This window comes from Peromyscus maniculatus, chromosome 1 (genome assembly GCF_049852395.1).
Source record: "Peromyscus maniculatus bairdii isolate BWxNUB_F1_BW_parent chromosome 1, HU_Pman_BW_mat_3.1, whole genome shotgun sequence".
In the NCBI taxonomy this organism is placed as follows: Eukaryota; Metazoa; Chordata; class Mammalia; order Rodentia; family Cricetidae; genus Peromyscus; species Peromyscus maniculatus.
In genome coordinates this window covers 39,482,719-39,496,351 of record NC_134852.1, presented here as the reverse complement: position 1 = coordinate 39,496,351, position 13,633 = coordinate 39,482,719, and positions in this window count along the sequence as shown.

Below are 13,633 nucleotides of genomic sequence, written 5' to 3'. Positions count from 1 at the left end.
TCTTTGTTTTTTAAACAAGAACCTTAAATCTAATCTCCTTTGCTTAGTCTTTTTCCTAACCCTTGACAACAACTTGTAATCAACCCCCTTAAACAATGAAAATTATCCCAGACCCATTAAAAAGACCAAAAATCCATTCTCCAACTCCAAAGTCAGCTTTAAATTTTAATTGAACTGGGACTACTAGAAGACCAATAGTGTTAAATCTTTAGAGAAAAGCAGAAACAAACATTTAGGAAGACATGAAAATTTTTTTACATAATATACCCATATGCCATTTCACTCTGTTTCCTGGGATAGATGATTTGTCCCTTTTCTTTAGTTGTCTCATTTGTCCTGTGTCCTTCAGATTCCTTAACCTTCATTCTCAAAAAAAGACAAAAACAAAAACCTTTCCCCAAGCCTAATTTTGGTGATGTTCCTTTTTGGCAAGTTATTATCTGATTAAATGAAAAATCATGTGTTACTGGTATAAGTTAGTTTAAATTGGATGTTCATTCTGGTTGATGAACTATCACCTCCTCTAATTAAGAGGTCTCTCCTTTTCAAATCGAACCTTTATCAATTTTGATGCGAATCTTCTACTGTAAGAACAAAAGCTAAACCTTGTCCCCAACGTAACACATATCCTGGTTTCCATTCTGAGGTTAGCACATTCTTAAAGTATATAGGCTGATTTAATTCTGTAGTTTTTTTTCTATTATCCAATGTCTCTCTGCAGCTGTTGTTCCTTTCTCATTGGCACTGAGAAAATTCAAAGTTAATAGAGCATTATGCAGTCTATTTCTGGGGTTTTTTTTACTCCTTTCTGTTTATTTAGCATGTCCTTTAGAGTTCTGTTGGATCTTTCTATAACTGCTTGACCTGTAGGATTATGTGGTATGCCTGTAATATGCTTTATATTGTAATAAGCAAAAAACTGTTTCATTTTAACAGAGACATATGCTGGATCATTGTCAGTTTTGATTTGTGCAGGTATACCCATGATGGCCATAACTTCTAGCAAATTAGTGATTACAGAATCAGCTTTTTCAGAACTCAAATCAGTTGCCCATTGAAATCCTGAATAAGTATCGATGGTATGGTGAACATATTTCAATTTTCCAAATTCTGCAAAGTGAAACACGTCCATCTGCCAGATTTCAATCCTCTGACTATCCTTTGGGTTACATCCTGCTGGTAATGGCGTTTGATTGTAGAAGGAACAAGTAGGACATTTCTTTACAATTTCTTTGGCTTGTTGCCAGGTTATGGAAAAATCCTTTTTTAAACCTTTACTATTGACATGATGTTTTTTATGAAATTCTGAAGCCTCCAGCACATACCCTATCAATAATTGATCTATCTCATCATTGCCTTGTGCTAGAGGGCCTGGCAGACCAATATGGGATCAAATGTGAGTTATATATAAAGGATGACTCCTTTTCCTGATTGTATCTTGTAATTGAATAAATAGTGAAGTTAATTCTGAAGCATCAGGGATAAATTCTGCAGTCTCAATATGTAATACCACTCTTTCAGCATACTGAGAGTCAGTTACTATGTTGAGATGTTCTGAAAAATCCATTAATACCAACAGAATAGCATACAATTCTGATTTTTGAACTGAATTAGGACTTTGAATCACTTTACTTAAATTTTCTGATGTGTAACCTGCCTCTCCTTGTTTTGGCATCTGTATAAAATGTACGAACTCCAGATCTGGGTTTTTCTCATAAAATTTGAGGCAAGATCCAATCAGCTCTCTTTATAAGATCAATTCTATCACTTTTGGGATGTTTACTGTTAATTTCTCCCAAAAATTACTGCAAGCTCTTTGCCAAGTTTCACTTTCTGTCCAAAATTTTTCAATGTCCTCCTTAGTTAAAGGTACGACAATTTCTGCTGGGTCTATTCCTGCTAATTGACGGAGTCTCAATTTTCTTTTCCAAATCAAGTCAGTGATTTTTTCCACATAAGTTTTTAATTTTTTATTTGGTTTATTTGGTAAAAATATCCATTCCAGTATAATATCTTTCCTTGGGCTAGAGAGATGGCTCAGAGGTTAAGAGCACTGACTGCTCTTTCACAGGTCCTGAGTTCAATTCCCAGCCACCACATGGTGGGTCTCAATTATCTGTGAGATCTGGTACCCTCTTCTGGCCTGCAGTAATACATTCTGTATACATAATAAATAAATAAATCTTTGAAAATAATAATAATAATAATAATAATAATAATAATATCTTCCCTCAGCATTAATATTCCTGTAGGAGAATGCCTAGAAGTTAAAATAACCAAATGCAATCCAGCTTTGAATCAATACGATCCACGTGCTCTTCATGTACTTTCTTTTCTACCAAGGCCAATTCTTTCTCAGCTTCAGGTGATAATTCTCTTGGACTATTTAAGTCCTTGTCACCTTCTAAGGTTTTGAACAAATTATTTAGTTCATCATTTCTTACCCCAACAATAGTTCATAGATGAGAAATATCTACAAATAATCTTTGACAATCATTAAGAGTCTGTAGTCTGTCCCTCCTAATTTGTACCTTCTGGGGTCTAATGTTTTGTAGTTCTATTTTATTTCCTAAATAATTAATAGAATCTCCTCTTTGTATCTTTTCAGGAGCAATTTGTAATCACCAGTAAGGCAAATTTTTCTTTGCTTCTTCAAACATTCTTTCTAAAGTATCTGCATTTGAGTCAGGTAGTAAAATATCATCCATATAATGATAAATTATAGATTTAGGGAATTTTTTACGTATCACTTCCAATGGCTGTTGAACAAAATATTGGCACAGATTTGGGCTATTCAACATTCCCTGTGGGAGAAACCTACATTGAAATCTTTTAACTGATTGAGAATTATTATAAGTAGGCACTGTGAAAGCAAATCTTTCTCTGTCTTTTTCTTGTGAGGGTATTGAAAAGAAACAGTCTTTAAATCAATAATTATGACAGGCCATCCTTTTGGTAACAGAGTAGGCAAAGGAATTCCAGATTGTAGAGAACCCATTGGCTGAATTACTTTGTTAATTGTTCTAAGGTCTGTTACCATTCTCCATTTACCAGATTTCTTTTTAATAACAAATACAGGAGAATTCCAAGGGCTGGTTGATTCTTCAATATGCTGAGCATTTAACTGTTCTTCTACCAGCTCTTTCTCTGTTGTTAAAAGGCCATTGCTGAATCCATACAGGCTTGTCTGTTAACCATTTTAAAGGTAGAGCTGTTTGGTGTCTTTGGAAGATCATCCGTTGTTGTGCCTTGTTCTTGTATAATATGGATGGCTGGTGACCACTCATTAGAATAATATCTTCTAATATTTCTGTCAGAAACAGGTGCTAGTTTATGATTTGTTTCTGACATTGGAGGGATGTTAATCTGAGTATTCCATTGTTGCTACAAGTCTCGACCCCACAGGTTCATAGCTATGTTAGTACCATATGATATTAATTTTCCTCTCTGTCCTTCTGGACCTATACATTCGAGCCATCTTGCACTCTGTTTTACTTGAGATAATGTCTCAATTCCTAACAGTTGAATGTTCACCGCCTGAAGAGGCCAAGTTGGATGCCAAAATTCTGGTGCAATAATGGCAACGTCCGCACCTGTGTCTACCAGACCAGACAACAATACACCATTAATTTTATTGCTAATTTTGGTCTTTGTTCATTAATAGAGGTTTGCCAAAATTTTTTCTTTATGTTTTCTCCTGAATTTTCTATTCTCTCTGTTTCATCATCCTGACCAGCATGATTTATTCCAATAGGCATTTGGTTATATAATTGCTCTGAGTAAGGGTTTCCTCTATGACTGCACGAAAGGTTTGAACTGGATTTGCTATGAGGGCCTGCATGAGGCCCCTCTGGGAGTTTCCCAAAGACTGAGGCAAAGGTTTCCTTGCCTGTCCTTTGTTGATCTACATTAGTTGGTCCAGTGTTTTCCCTTACACACCTTCTGCATACTCCAGAAGAAGGGGGCATTCTGTAGCCATTGTTCCTTGAAGAAACATTGTTTCTAGAAATGACCTGTTTACAGTCCCATTTCAAATGTCCTTGCATTCCACATCCAAAACATCTAACATTCCTCAAACCTTTTGAAATTGTTTCTCCTACCCACATATCATGGTCATGAGCCTCAACATTGACCATGTCTCTAATCCAAACTTCCAAAGGTGCAAATCTTGCCTTTAATGGCCTGATTATTCTTTTGCATGCTGCATTCGCATTCTCAAAGGCCAAAGATTCAATTATTTTCTGACTAGCTTCTGAATCTGACACCATTCTCTTTACTGCTGAAGACAGTCCTGTAAAAAATCTTTGAAAGATTATTTTGGGCCTTGTATAACCTTTGTAAATGACTCAGTTTTTTCCCCTGCTTCTTCACCTCTGTCACATGCATTCAAGGCTGCTATTCAACATACAATTAGGGTTGGGATATCATATAAACATTGTGTTTGTACTGAAGCATATTGGCCTTCTTGAATAAGCTGATCCTGGAAGACTTGTATTCCTTTATCCCTCTATTGTTTTCCTATGTTTTTGCCTCATCTCTGAACCACATTTGCCACTGGAGCCTTTGACTGGGTTCCAGAACAGCCTGTGCCAGCTCCCGCCAGTCCTGAGGTATAATCCTACTGTATGTTGACCAAGAGTTTAACATTTGCTTTACATATGGGAAATGCATGCCATAAGATACTATTGCCTCCTTAAACCTTCGTAAATCTAACATTTCAATTGGAACCCAAATATTTTGTGTAGTCATTGATTAGGCAACTGCTTTACGGCTACTGGATAAATTAAGGGTGACTGTGTTAAAACAGGCTTTCTTTCTGTAACCTTATGATCCAATCTTGAAACAACTTCACTGTTAATTTCTTCTGTCTGAATTTGAATTTCTTTATGATTCATTTTTACAGGTTTAACAAGTTTCTAAAACTGTTATCCTGGCACTTAAATTGACTATCTTTTTAAATAGTAAAATGGGGATAAGCATAGTAATAAAATGCATAATTCAATCAACGTTAATCTTCTCATATAGTTGTTCCATTGTCAGACTGCTTAAAATTTCAAACAAAACCCAATTTTTTCCAATGTACACATAAAAAACATTTTTAATGTGGTAAAATTTTCTCTTTTAAATAGTTTCCTTTAAAATACCTGATATGTTAAGTGACTTACCAAGTCTGCCTAGAACAGTAGAAATCCAAGGAATTTCAAAACAGCCACCTAGTGTCCGAGGTGTGAATCCAGAGAGAGAGAGAGAGAGAGAGAGAGAGAGAGAGAGAGAGAGAACAGAGAGAGAGAACAGAGAGAGAGAACAGGGGAGAGAGAGAGAGAGACAGAGAGAGAGAGACAGAGAGAGAGAGACAGAGAGAGCAAGAAAGCATAGCCACAAGTTCTGACTAAAAGGTTGAATCCAGCCACATGTTCCTGCTTGAGCAGAGTCAATCCTTGACTCTGACTTCCTTAAGCTCCGACCACATGCTTTGGCTTTAGAGGAAGGGGCCCTGTTCGGGAAGGGCAGGCCTGAGTTGTTTGTAGCTCCGGATTTAAGCAAGTAGCTCCAATTGAGTGCAACTGCCTGGGGCTACAGTCAGTCCAGCCTGAGGCCAAGCCGACCTGGGCCAGAGCTGGGCCCAAGCTAGGGAGCCGGGCTGCTCAGGCTGGAAACGGGAACTGCCACCAAGCCAAGCAGTTTTTAATGGATTTGTGGCATGTTGGGCACCAAATGTAGATGTAACTAACTGTCTTATTTAAAAAGAAACACAGAACCAATACAAAGAAGAAAGACAAGAGATCAAAGCTAAGAGCCTTACCCACCTGCTGCAGCTAGCCTATCCAGCCAAGAGACCTCTCCAAAAGAGAGCTACTTCCTGTTTGTTTGTCTTTATATAAACTTTCTGTTCTGCCTTCTCATTGGTTGTAAACCCAACCACATGACCGCCTCTTCACTGCCTGTTTGTACAGTCATCCAGGTCCTCTATGGTTGGTATTGAGATTAAATGTGTGTGTCTCCAATCCTGGCTGTATCCTTGAACACACAGAGATCTACCTAGCTCTGCCTACCAAGTGCTGGGATTAAAGGCATTCACCATGAATGCCCTGCTCTGCTATGGCTTGCTATTAGCTCTGATCACCAGGCAACTTTATTTATTAACATACAAATAAAATCACATTTTGATACAAATAAAATATCACCATACTCTTGACATTTTAATATGTGGGAGAGACAGCTGACATCCTAATAGCACAAATCCAGACAATTCTTCCCCAAAATGATGGAAGAGCCTGGCTTGGTCTATGAAAGCCAGCCTGCTATCAGGAGGGGGTTCCAGCTTGGCGCTAATCTGAATCATTCATAGCCTGCTACTCAATCAGTTTGATGCTATTCTACGTGTGGCTCAAAACTTAAACAGGAATGAAACAGCTTTCATATTATAGGAAGTCCTAAGGATATTCTTAGCCAACATCTCCTGAGGCTTAAGCCCCCTTGTAGATGTATCCAACTGTCTTATTAAATAAGAAACACAGAACCAATGTAAAAGAGAAAGCCAAGAGGTCAGAGCTCAGAGCTAAAACCTTATGCTTCCTCCTGTGGTGCTCCTACCTCTCCGAAAGAGAGCTACTTCCTGTGTGTTTGTCTTTAATATAGTCTTTCTGTTCTGCCTTCTCATTGATTGTAAACCCAAACATATGACTGCCTCGTCATTGCCTGTAAGTACAGCCCTCCAGGTCTTAAAGGTGTATGTCTCCAATGCTGGCTGTATCCCTGAACACACCGAGATCTACCTAGCTTTGTCTACCAGGCGCTGGGATTAAAGGCATGGGCCATCACCGCCATGCTCTTGCTATGGTTCTAATAGCTCTGACCCTGGGCAACTTTACTTATTAACATACGATTAAAATCACATTTCAGTACAAATAAAATAGCACCATACCCCCTCTTGGCCCTTAGCACTTAGCAGGAATATGTCTTCAGGGAGTGCCATTTTTTTCACCCATGCAGGATACCATCTTTCAAATTACTGAACTTACATTTATTTTCCTGGAGATCCTGTCCCAAAGTTTTAATTACCATATTTATGTATTACCTCTTGAAAGCCTTTTCTTTTCCATGAGCAACAGAAAGATAGGAACTGACAAGTGGGGACATGGAAAAGAATTAGAAGGAGTAGAGAGTTCAGAAACTAAAACCACTCTAGGTTGTTAGAGAAAATGAGTTTATTATGACACTGAATGAAAAATAATGTGCAAATGTTAAAAAAAATAAAAAGCACTGAAATACTGGGAATTAAACACAGAACACAGTTCTAACTATCTATCAACTTATCTATCTTTCTATCCATCTATCTATCTATCTATCTATCTATCTATCTATCTATCTATCTATCCATCTCTCTTATCTATGGATATCTCATTTTTGCTCCCCTCTAAGACTTCTCAGTAACACAGGCCCAGTGATGTTCTACTCACCTGGGTCTATGCTACTACAAGAACACACTTTTTTTCAGAATGGTCTACAACCAGGAGCCTGGATGAACCTTCCAAATTTCAGTCATTGCCACTTGGAATGTGTCACATTATCTGACAAGTGGTCAGTCATGAAGGAAACTGGAAGGGTGAAAGACAAAGCAGCCTACTGTCCTATGAGAAAAGACACTCTTATTGCAGAGCTTTGCAAAGCACTACAAAACATGAAATAATCTGCATGGAGGAACAGTTCTGCTGAGCTGGGCATGTAGCTGTAAGCTACAGCACTAGCTCAGTGTAAAGGAGGTCCCAAGGGAAAGTGCTGACCGCTCATGTGAATGCAGGAGGAGGGCTAAACAGGCTCCAGGGTCATTTTCAATGAGGACTGACAGACAGACACTGTCATAGTAGTGCTTCTTGAGGCAGTTAGAATAAGAAAGGTATATAAATGCACACTACACCTATGCCATGAGACAGTCTATGAACCCACCAGTGAGTGCCCAAGGAGAATGATAACAATCTAAACCAAAGTGAGGAAACACACAAGATTTACGCATATTTATTCCCACCAGCAGGCTTGTACAACCACTTTGGAAATCAATATGGCACTTTCTTTGCTGTGGGATGGTCTGTATGTCAAATTGCTCTGATTGGTCAATAAATAAAATACTGGTTGGCCAGTGGCCAGGCAGGAAGTAGTTGGGACAAGAAGAGGGGAGAATTCTGGAAGCGGAAGGCTGAGGCAGAGAGACACTGCAGCCACTGCCAGGACAAGCAGCATGTAAAGATACGTCATTTCATTAAGAAAGGTCAGAGTAGAGCCAAGCCTGGTGGGCATGGAAAGAACCTACAATGCCAGCACTCTAATGCAGAGAAAGGCCAGTCTGTGTGATTTCAAGGCCAGACAGATCTAGGTAGAGACTCTCTCTGTGTCTACATAAATGAAGATCTGCACAGAACAGAACAAAGGCACAGGCATGAGAAGCTGTCTAAGGTTCTCCTACTTTAAGCACTTCTGTTCTGGGACACAGGTGTGAGGCAGTGCCACAGCAGGAATCAGAACAAGACAAAGGAGAGTAACGAAGCCTGTTGTCTAGTCAGAGCAAGAGTCAACGTGGATCAACTAGGAAGTCCATGCCAGCACAGGAAGAACAGGCAGCTCACTAAATGAGTGCCATCCTATCCTTTAGCAAGAATCATTCTGAACCATTTGTTTGGGATATGTGAGGGAAAATGGGTCTCAGACTCTCCCAGATTGTACAAAGTGGAGATAACAAAGATCTTCAAGGAAAGCCAGACAGATTCCATCTCACCCTTTTCCCATTTTCCTCTTGCTTACTACAGAAAATTTCCAAAGTGCACCTTTCTTTGGAACAGAATGTCCACTTCAGGTCTCTGTGCCTGGGCTGAGGAATGCCATGCCCTTAGCAGGAAGTGTGTGCAACTTCTCCAGGGTCTCCACCCCAGCTGTGAGTGCAGCATGGCTCCTGCCATCAGACTCCAGTGCTTGTTGCCAGCAGCTCATGGACAGTGCCTACCCTTACCTACTAGCTGGCACAACCATGGTGACTGCATTGACTGACCAGGGCCAGATCTCTGCCTCAGCCCTCTCCTATCCAGGTGTTCTCCAGGGGGATCCCATGGGAAGCACTGACCAGTGGCGTGCTGCACTCCAGGACTTCACTGTAACTATCACTGACCAGAATACCACATTATGCACCTTGTCTAGGACAGCCCAGGGTGATAATATTTTAGATCCCAATTCCTTAGTCCTCTCCTATCCAACACTTTCTGCCAACCTTGTGCAGGCCACACCACCACAGGTATCAAATCAAGGATACAGCCTGGCACCTTCCTACCTGGAGGGCAGCCAGGTCTATTACAATGACTTCAACAGCCTGGGCCCTCTGATGCCTGGAGAACTCAGGCAGTGCCTGCAGGCCTGTGGCTCTGTGTCCTACTCTGGGGGTCAGGCCTCTGCCCTGCAACCAGAGATAGTGATGATGCCAAAGGAGATTCAGTCAACAAATGTCCAAACACCCTTCTCCACCTCTGCCATCTACTATCTGCTCAAGACCTGCTCAAGACATGCCAGACACCAGTCTTCAAGGTGAGTAGAGCCAGGAGGGAGGACAGAGATCAGCACTCAAAGCAGACACAGCTCAAACTTTCAGGAGTGAATGTCCTCAGGGAGGAAAAATGGGAGTCCTGAGAGCTCAGCCTTGGCCTGGCTCACCATCTTCATCTTCAGTCTCTATAATGACTGACAATGCAGGGCAATGAGTGGCATCCATCCTCCATTAAGACATGTCCAAGGCCACCACCACAGACATACACGTCACTGACCTAGCTAATCGTTCCATGGACCATTACACAGCAATGCCTCCTTCCTAATCTATTCCTCGGGGCTGTAGAGGACACCAAGGCCTTTCTTTTTGCTAACACTTTATTTTCTCTCACTTGAATTCTGACTCTAGAGCAGTGCACTGAAAATCTGTCCTAGAAGAAATATTACTTGCAGATTCCAAGTGCTGGCCCTGCTGTTCTTTTTCAAGCATAAGTGCATTGAAAGTCCAGTATACCTGGTATATCAGAGTACAACTGCTAAGTTGGGCAAAGCTTCGCTCTCATTCTCTCTCCTCTCTCTCCTCTCTCTCTCTTTCTCTTTCTCTTTCTCTCTCTCTCTCTCTCTCTCTCTCTCTCTCTCTCTCTCTCTCCCTCTCTCCTCATTCCCCCTCTCTCTCTTTTTCTGTTGCTATGGTTATTCAGAGGTCAGCCAAGGCTATGCATGATCAATAGGATATGTTCTAAACTACAAAGATAACCCAAGCTAAAGATTTCACCTTCTTAAACCAATTTTCAAATCATCTCTATGGCTGAAAAGACTTCACGTTCAACGAACATCCCACTTTCTTCACCCATGGCCATGCTGTTGGACACCATGCTTGGTTCCCTAATATTCTTGAAACGGTGCTACAGTCAACACTGATGGGCAAGTACCTCTCTAATATATTGAGTTCTTTCTTTGGAAAGGCATATATGAAACATGTGCTGGGCCAGGTTTTGGCTTTTGGAGGATCCTCCACAATGACATCCAATCAGGCTGGAAATCTTTCCATCCTCTCCAACATTCCATAGCATTCCTTTTTGCGAACTCTCTCAGGGGTGGCTGTCATTTCTTTTTTAGTTGGCCTTGGATAGGATCTAGGAATGTCCTCACTCTCTTTGAAGAAATCAGGGAGGACTGTCTTTCTCCTTGCACTGTACTACCTGGGTTGCCTTCTTTCTTATGATTTATGTATTTTATCTAATTCTAAATAATCTAATATTAATCTTCTTACTGAGGTAGCAACAGCAAAGATGTCCTCCTCCTCTTTAGGATCATCTCTCAAATAAATGTTTCTTTTTTTCTGGGATCAAATGCTTTACTTCCCTGCGAGACCATCTGTCAACTACAGCCAGGATTCCTTGAGTGGCCCATGTGTTGCTCCATTCTCGTCTGCCTGTGAACATTCAACACTTTGGCACACTCTGTGCTCTAATATTATCAGGGATACTCAAACTATTGCCTCTGAAGCATTTGGCACTTCTTTGAGGGGGTGACACACAGGAAATATAACCAATTGATTTGTTACTTTGCTTTTAGTTTCTTGAGACAGGTTCTTTCTCCATAACCCTGCATGTTCAGGAACTATCTATGTTCATCAGGCTAGCCTTGAACTCCCAAACATCATCCTGCCTCTACCTATGCCACTACCTTTGCCTCTGTTTACGGCTCTGCCTCTGCCTCTGCCTCTGCAACTTCCCAGGTACTGACCCTGCCTCAAGAGTGCTGAGACTAAAGGAATGCTCCAACAAGCCAAATGGAATCAAGTCTCTTTCTGTCTATGTGGATATCCAGGTTTCCCAGTATGATTGGATGAAGAGGCCATGTGTAAGCGAACATGCATTTTTGGTACATACCCAAAACCTGAAGAGATTTAACTGAATATGTTTACAACTGGAACTCAACTCAGATTGATGTTTCTGAATATCTGCAGTTAAGGCAGAGTTCCTGAGAATGTCATCCAGCTGTTGTAGGGGCCTAAGTGCAGAGGTGCACTGAAAGGAGGGGGCATCCCACTTACCAGGTACTGACTTCTTCCTTGACTCTTATTCAGTGATGAAAAGGGAGACTTTCTATGAAAGTCTCAAGGCCATGCCTGATGGAAACCCATGTAGGCTGCCTGCAAACTTTCTCTTCTCTCTCTAATGCCCAGATCCAATCCCACAAAGTCATCCTGAGTTCTGTAACAGAACACACTTACAAACCTGGCCTTCTGACACATGCTACTCAATAAAGTAGATCCCACAGCTATATCCCTCGGGCAACAAGTAGGAAGAGGGGAGAACAACAACACTCAGACATCCAATCCTTCCAGTCTCTAGCCTGCTCCATTGCCTAGGATAACAACCCACACACAAACTGAGCATGAACATTTTAACCTGGTGCCTACATGGAGCCTTAACCCCTACAATCAAGGGTCGTTGGTGTGAGAAGGTATTCTGCAGGTTGATGAACGAGAAATTGGAAAACCAACAGAGCCACAAACCCTTTGGCTTCATCTGTCTTGCCTGAAAATTACTGTAGGGAAATGGTGACACAGAACATGGTGGAGGAGCCAATCAATTTCTGATTTAATTTAAGGAACACCACAAGAGGGAAACCATACCCAACACCACTTGTCTAACAAAGAACCAGGAATGAGATAGCCCAGAGTCTTATGCTAAGTGCAGACACTACTCATCTAAATATAAAGTAAAAAATTACCAATCAGTGTATGTATTATAGTTATTAGCTTAGAATTTCATGGTACTCTGAACTCAGAGAACAAATGGGTCTCTGATTCATGTGCCAGCACTCACAACCCTTTCCTCCCATTGGGTAGCCATGTTCAATTTGGTAAAAATAAGTGTACATTCATCTTATTTTACTTTAATTCATCATATTTGGTTGTTATCTCTTGAAAACCATTTCTTTTCTAAACAGGGACAGAAAGGGAGTAGGTACTGAGAAGTGGGGACTCGGAAAAGAATTAGAGGGAGTAGAGGGTGGGGAAATTAAATCACTATAGGTTGTTAGATGACATAAGTTCATTGTTACATTGAAGGAGAAATCATATGCAAATATTTAAAAATAAAAAACACAGAAATGATGGGAATTATAAACAGAGCATAATTCTATTTTTCCATCCATCCATCCATCTATCTATCTATCTATCTATCTATCTATCTATCTATCTATCTATCTATCTATATCTCTCATTTTCTCTCCACTTTCAGACTTCTCAATAACACAGACCCAGTGATGGTCTACTCATTTGGGTCTACACTGCTACAAGAGGACACTTTTTGTCCTGAAAGGTCTACAACCTGGAACCTGGATGAACCTTCTGACTTTTAGTCATTGACACTTGGAATGTGTCACATTATCTGACAAGTGGTCAGTCATGAAGGAAACTGCAAGGGTGAAACACAGAGGCAGCCTGCTGGACTATGAAAAAGGACAGTCATTGCAGAGTTTTGCCAAGAACTACAAAACATGAAACAATATGTATAGAGGAACTGCTCTACTGAGCTATGAGTGTAGCTGCATGCCCAGTAATAGCTGCAGTAATAGCTCAGTGTAAAGGAGATCCTGAGTGAAAGTTCTGACAACTCATGTGAATGCAGGAGGACATATAAACAGGCTCCAGGGTCAATTTCAGTAAGGACTGACGGACATTTTCATATTAGTAATTTTTCAGGCAGTTAGAATAAGAAACGTATATAAATGCGTACTACAAACATGCCAAAATACAGTCTATAAAACCACCAGTCACTGACAGAAAAGAATTAAAACAATGTAAACCAAAATGAGGAAACACAAGATTTCCCCATATTTCAACAAAAGATCACATTCCTCTCTGAGAAGATACACTGAGATGGGAAACTGGTTGTTCTTTTCCATACATACAAAGAAAAATAAATACTATGTTTTTTTCATGTCACCCAGCACCTAGTACCAAAAAAAATGTCTTCTTTCTCCAGATGTTCTACTCTCTATTTATCCTGATCTCAGACTTATGCTTGGCAGAGAATGCTAGAGGCCCAGGATTCTGTAGAGACTGTTGCAAGAAGGAAGAAGGTTCAGTAAC